Source organism: Schistocerca americana, unplaced genomic scaffold (genome assembly GCF_021461395.2).
Source record: "Schistocerca americana isolate TAMUIC-IGC-003095 unplaced genomic scaffold, iqSchAmer2.1 HiC_scaffold_47, whole genome shotgun sequence".
NCBI lineage: Eukaryota > Metazoa > Arthropoda > Insecta > Orthoptera > Acrididae > Schistocerca > Schistocerca americana.
This window is the reverse complement of record NW_025726203.1, coordinates 1,557,501-1,562,500: the sequence shown is the minus strand read 5'-3', so window position 1 is coordinate 1,562,500 and position 5,000 is coordinate 1,557,501. Positions and strand designations below refer to the sequence as shown.

The window sequence follows — 5,000 nt, the reverse complement described above, 5'->3', positions numbered from 1 at the left end:
ATTGCGCCGCAATGTAACCTATATTGCGCCGCAATGTAACCTATATTGCGCCGCAATGTAACCTATATTGCGCCGCAATGTAACCTATATTGCGCCGTAACCCAACACACGTTGGGCCTTAACCCAACACACGTTGGGCCTTAACCCAACACACGTTGGGCCTTAACCCAACACACGTTGGGCCTTAACCCAACACACGTTGGGCCTTAACCCAACACACGTTGGGCCTTAACCCAACACACGTTGGGCCTTAACCCAACACACGTTGGGCCTTAACCCAACACACGTTGGGCCTTAACCCAACACACGTTGGGCCTTAACCCAACACACGTTGGGCCTTAACCCAACACACGTTGGGCCTTAACCCAACACACGTTGGGCCTTAACCCAACACACGTTGGGCCTTAACCCAACACATGTTGGGCCTTAACCTGCTCTGTAATTGTCATACGACGCGTTAAATTAGTGTAGTGTTGCCTAACTGCAACCCCCGCAACATAGTTTGCTACTCGCACTGCCCGGTCCGCAGTGTATCGCTTCATGTTAAACACCTTGCAGCTATACACTGTAATGTGGATGGCAGCAGGACGTACATGCTCAATGCCCTTTGCAGTTGTTCATTGGCATTTGCAGTTGTTCATTGGCATTTGCAGTTGTTCATTGGCATTCGCATGGCGAAGCACTTAGCCTACGCTGTGGTACGGCCTGTGTCAACTGTCCGCTGATGTTGTACGTCCAAATCACACACTGTACTGCACATTGGTCCTCATGTACTGAATGATACATCGTGGTACATGTGACCGTACAACGACTGCGCCAACAACGGCGAACCATGCGGTCCAAATGTTGTGCACTCAGCTACGTGTCGTCTCCCTATAAGAGCTGGATTGCAGTGTGGTATGCCCTGGATGGCGATCAGCATGAGCCGTCTGTTGATGTAGTGGCGCGTGTTGTCAGACGTAGTCGTCTCTTCTCACACACCGTGATAGCATGGTGCACTGCGTTCCACATCTGCGACATGCGACAGAGGCCGGTTGACAGTCGTTCGCGCAATGGACATCGCATACGTACGGGGGCCACCTTCCACGTGTTCGCGAAGCGTGCACATGTTGTTGCGTGTATGTGGGCAGACATAGTGTGTCGTGACACCTGACACAGGCATGCAACAATCGTTGAATTTGCAAATGGCGATGGACGCCTACGTTTGCTGGTGACGTTACGCAAATGAACAACTGGTAAACCGTTGTGGTGCGGTTGTTCTCGCTAGAGGTGAATCAGTGATGGCGACGATCGGTTGAGCTACCAACCGGTTGTTCCAGCGATACCCACCATGCCCACGAACGTGAATGGCATCTGGGTGTGAAGCGATACGCGGCGGTGGCTGGGTGGGACCGTCCCCGGCCGGTGAGGGGGGGCCTCCCGGCGTGCTGGCCGCGCGGTGCGTGGGCGCACGCGCTACAGCCGGCTGGTGGGGGCGGCCAGTGGCAGGCGCGCCGGCCGACGGAGGCGGCAGGCGGCGCAGCTGCGCGCCGGCGCACCCTGCACGCGGCGCCGTGCGGCCAAAGTAGGTCCTCGCGGGCCCGGTGCGAAGCGCGGTGGACATCTGCAGTGTGCTGGTCCGATTGAGGACTGTGTGCGCTGAGGATGCGCCGCCGCCCGGCGCTCGGCGCCGCGACGCCGTCTGCTGCTCGGTCGCCTCTGCGGTTCTCGCAGGTGGTTTGTATCGCAGCTGTGCGGACGTGTTGGCGCGTGCGCTGTGCTGGGAGAGTTCGCTTCGGCACCCAAGTGGGGCTTTTGTCCTTCTGTGGCGCTGGCGTTGGAGCTGCCGGTCACCGTAGGTGGCGCGTGTTGTCTCCCGCCGGCAATGCCACGACAGCACGCTCCCGGGCCTCTGTCGGCAGCGGCAAGCTCAGTTGGGAGCACGGGTGGTCGCACCTAAAGCGTCTACTCGCCAAACTCCGGGCGATTGCGCCTCTCTCGAACCCGACCAAGTACTTAGGACGGCGCTGCGCGCCGCCGGGACCTGAGAGGGTTTCGAGGTGTATGGTGCAGGGGAGCTCAGCCTCCTCCTGTTTGCAGAATAATTGAGCGGACGCTTGCGTGTTCGCGTGGGCCCCCGGGACACACTCCCGGGCGGCCGGCTGCTCAGCTCTAGTTGACGCAGCTCCCTGGTTGATCCTGCCAGTAGTCATATGCTTGTCTCAAAGATTAAGCCATGCATGTCTCAGTACAAGCCGCATTAAGGTGAAACCGCGAATGGCTCATTAAATCAGTTATGGTTCCTTAGATCGTACCCACGTTACTTGGATAACTGTGGTAATTCTAGAGCTAATACATGCAAACAGAGTCCCGACCAGAGATGGAAGGGACGCTTTTATTAGATCAAAACCAATCGGTCGGCTCGTCCGGTCCGTTTGCCTTGGTGACTCTGAATAACTTTGGGCTGATCGCACGGTCCTCGTACCGGCGACGCATCTTTCAAATGTCTGCCTTATCAACTGTCGATGGTAGGTTCTGCGCCTACCATGGTTGTAACGGGTAACGGGGAATCAGGGTTCGATTCCGGAGAGGGAGCCTGAGAAACGGCTACCACATCCAAGGAAGGCAGCAGGCGCGCAAATTACCCACTCCCGGCACGGGGAGGTAGTGACGAAAAATAACGATACGGGACTCATCCGAGGCCCCGTAATCGGAATGAGTACACTTTAAATCCTTTAACGAGTATCTATTGGAGGGCAAGTCTGGTGCCAGCAGCCGCGGTAATTCCAGCTCCAATAGCGTATATTAAAGTTGTTGCGGTTAAAAAGCTCGTAGTTGGATTTGTGTCCCACGCTGTTGGTTCACCGCCCGTCGGTGTTTAACTGGCATGTATCGTGGGACGTCCTGCCGGTGGGGCGAGCTGAAGGCGTGCGACGCGCCTCGTGCGTGCTCGTGCGTCCCGAGGCGGACCCCGTTGCAATCCTACCAGGGTGCTCTTGAGTGAGTGTCTCGGTGGGCCGGCACGTTTACTTTGAACAAATTAGAGTGCTTAAAGCAGGCAAGCCCGCCTGAATACTGTGTGCATGGAATAATGGAATAGGACCTCGGTTCTATTTTGTTGGTTTTCGGAACCCGAGGTAATGATTAATAGGGACAGGCGGGGGCATTCGTATTGCGACGTTAGAGGTGAAATTCTTGGATCGTCGCAAGACGAACAGAAGCGAAAGCATTTGCCAAGTATGTTTTCATTAATCAAGAACGAAAGTTAGAGGTTCGAAGGCGATCAGATACCGCCCTAGTTCTAACCATAAACGATGCCAGCCAGCGATCCGCCGCAGTTCCTCCGATGACTCGGCGGGCAGCCTCCGGGAAACCAAAGCTTTTGGGTTCCGGGGGAAGTATGGTTGCAAAGCTGAAACTTAAAGGAATTGACGGAAGGGCACCACCAGGAGTGGAGCCTGCGGCTTAATTTGACTCAACACGGGAAACCTCACCAGGCCCGGACACCGGAAGGATTGACAGATTGATAGCTCTTTCTTGATTCGGTGGGTGGTGGTGCATGGCCGTTCTTAGTTGGTGGAGCGATTTGTCTGGTTAATTCCGATAACGAACGAGACTCTAGCCTGCTAACTAGTCGCGTGACATCCTTCGTGCTGTCAGCGATTACTTTTCTTCTTAGAGGGACAGGCGGCTTCTAGCCGCACGAGATTGAGCAATAACAGGTCTGTGATGCCCTTAGATGTTCTGGGCCGCACGCGCGCTACACTGAAGGAATCAGCGTGTCTTCCTAGGCCGAAAGGTCGGGGTAACCCGCTGAACCTCCTTCGTGCTAGGGATTGGGGCTTGCAATTGTTCCCCATGAACGAGGAATTCCCAGTAAGCGCGAGTCATAAGCTCGCGTTGATTACGTCCCTGCCCTTTGTACACACCGCCCGTCGCTACTACCGATTGAATGATTTAGTGAGGTCTTCGGACTGGTACGCGGCATTGACTCTGTCGTTGCCGATGCTACCGGAAAGATGACCAAACTTGATCATTTAGAGGAAGTAAAAGTCGTAACAAGGTTTCCGTAGGTGAACCTGCGGAAGGATCATTACCGACTAGACTGCATGTCTTTCGATGTGCGTGTCGTGTCGCGCAACACGCTACCTGTACGGCTCGCAGTAGCCGTGCGCCGCGTGCGGAACCACGCGTGCTTCTCAAAACTAACGCCAATGTTGTGTGGTACGAGCGCTGAAGCGCTGGAGCGGCTGGCCTGCGGCACCTGGCGCCTGGCGCCGGTTTTGAATGACTTTCGCCCGACTGCCTGTCCGCTCCGGTGTGGAGCCGTACGACGCCCATCGGCCGTGAGGCCGTTGGACACAGAACGCTTGAACAGGGGCCGCCACACGCCTACGTCCCGCCTATGCAACTGTCTTGAAAGAGACAGTGGAAACTAAGAAAAGATCACCCAGGACGGTGGATCACTCGGCTCGTGGGTCGATGAAGAACGCAGCAAATTGCGCGTCGACATGTGAACTGCAGGACACATGAACATCGACGTTTCGAACGCACATTGCGGTCCATGGATTCCGTTCCCGGGCCACGTCTGGCTGAGGGTCGGCTACGTATACTGAAGCGCGCGGCGTTTGCCCCGCTTCGCAGACCTGGGAGCGTCGCGGCCGCCTGTGGGGCCGGCCGCGCCTCCTGAAACGTGCGATGCGCGCCCGTCGCCTGGCGGTTCGCATACCGGTACTTACTCGGTAGCGTGCACAGCCGGCTGGCGGTGTGGCGTGCGACACCTTGTACAACGACCTCAGAGCAGGCGAGACTACCCGCTGAATTTAAGCATATTACTAAGCGGAGGAAAAGAAACTAACAAGGATTCCCCCAGTAGCGGCGAGCGAACAGGGAAGAGTCCAGCACCGAACCCCGCAGGCTGCCGCCTGTCGTGGCATGTGGTGTTTGGGAGGGTCCACTACCCCGACGCCTCGCGCCGAGCCCAAGTCCAACTTGAATGAGGCCACGGCCCGTAGAGGGTG

At 56.5% G+C, this 5,000-nt stretch overlaps 3 non-coding genes across 3 annotated transcripts in view; all 3 read left to right on the top strand.

Moving 5' to 3' along the window:
- The first annotated feature begins 2,165 nt into the window (after positions 1-2,165).
- Positions 2,166-4,075, top strand: LOC124584081. Its single transcript, XR_006974495.1, has one exon. It is a non-coding gene; the product is annotated as a small subunit ribosomal RNA (ribosomal RNA).
- Positions 4,076-4,426: 351 nt separating this feature from the next.
- Positions 4,427-4,581, top strand: LOC124583888. Its single transcript, XR_006974320.1, has one exon. It is a non-coding gene; the product is annotated as a 5.8S ribosomal RNA (ribosomal RNA).
- A 188-nt stretch (positions 4,582-4,769) lies between these two features.
- LOC124584304 overlaps positions 4,770-5,000 on the top strand; it is a 4,224-nt gene continuing 3,993 nt past the window's right edge. Inside the window, exon 1 of the ribosomal RNA XR_006974690.1 lies at positions 4,770-5,000. This exon is cut by the window's right edge and continues 3,993 nt beyond it. This is a non-coding gene — a ribosomal RNA (large subunit ribosomal RNA).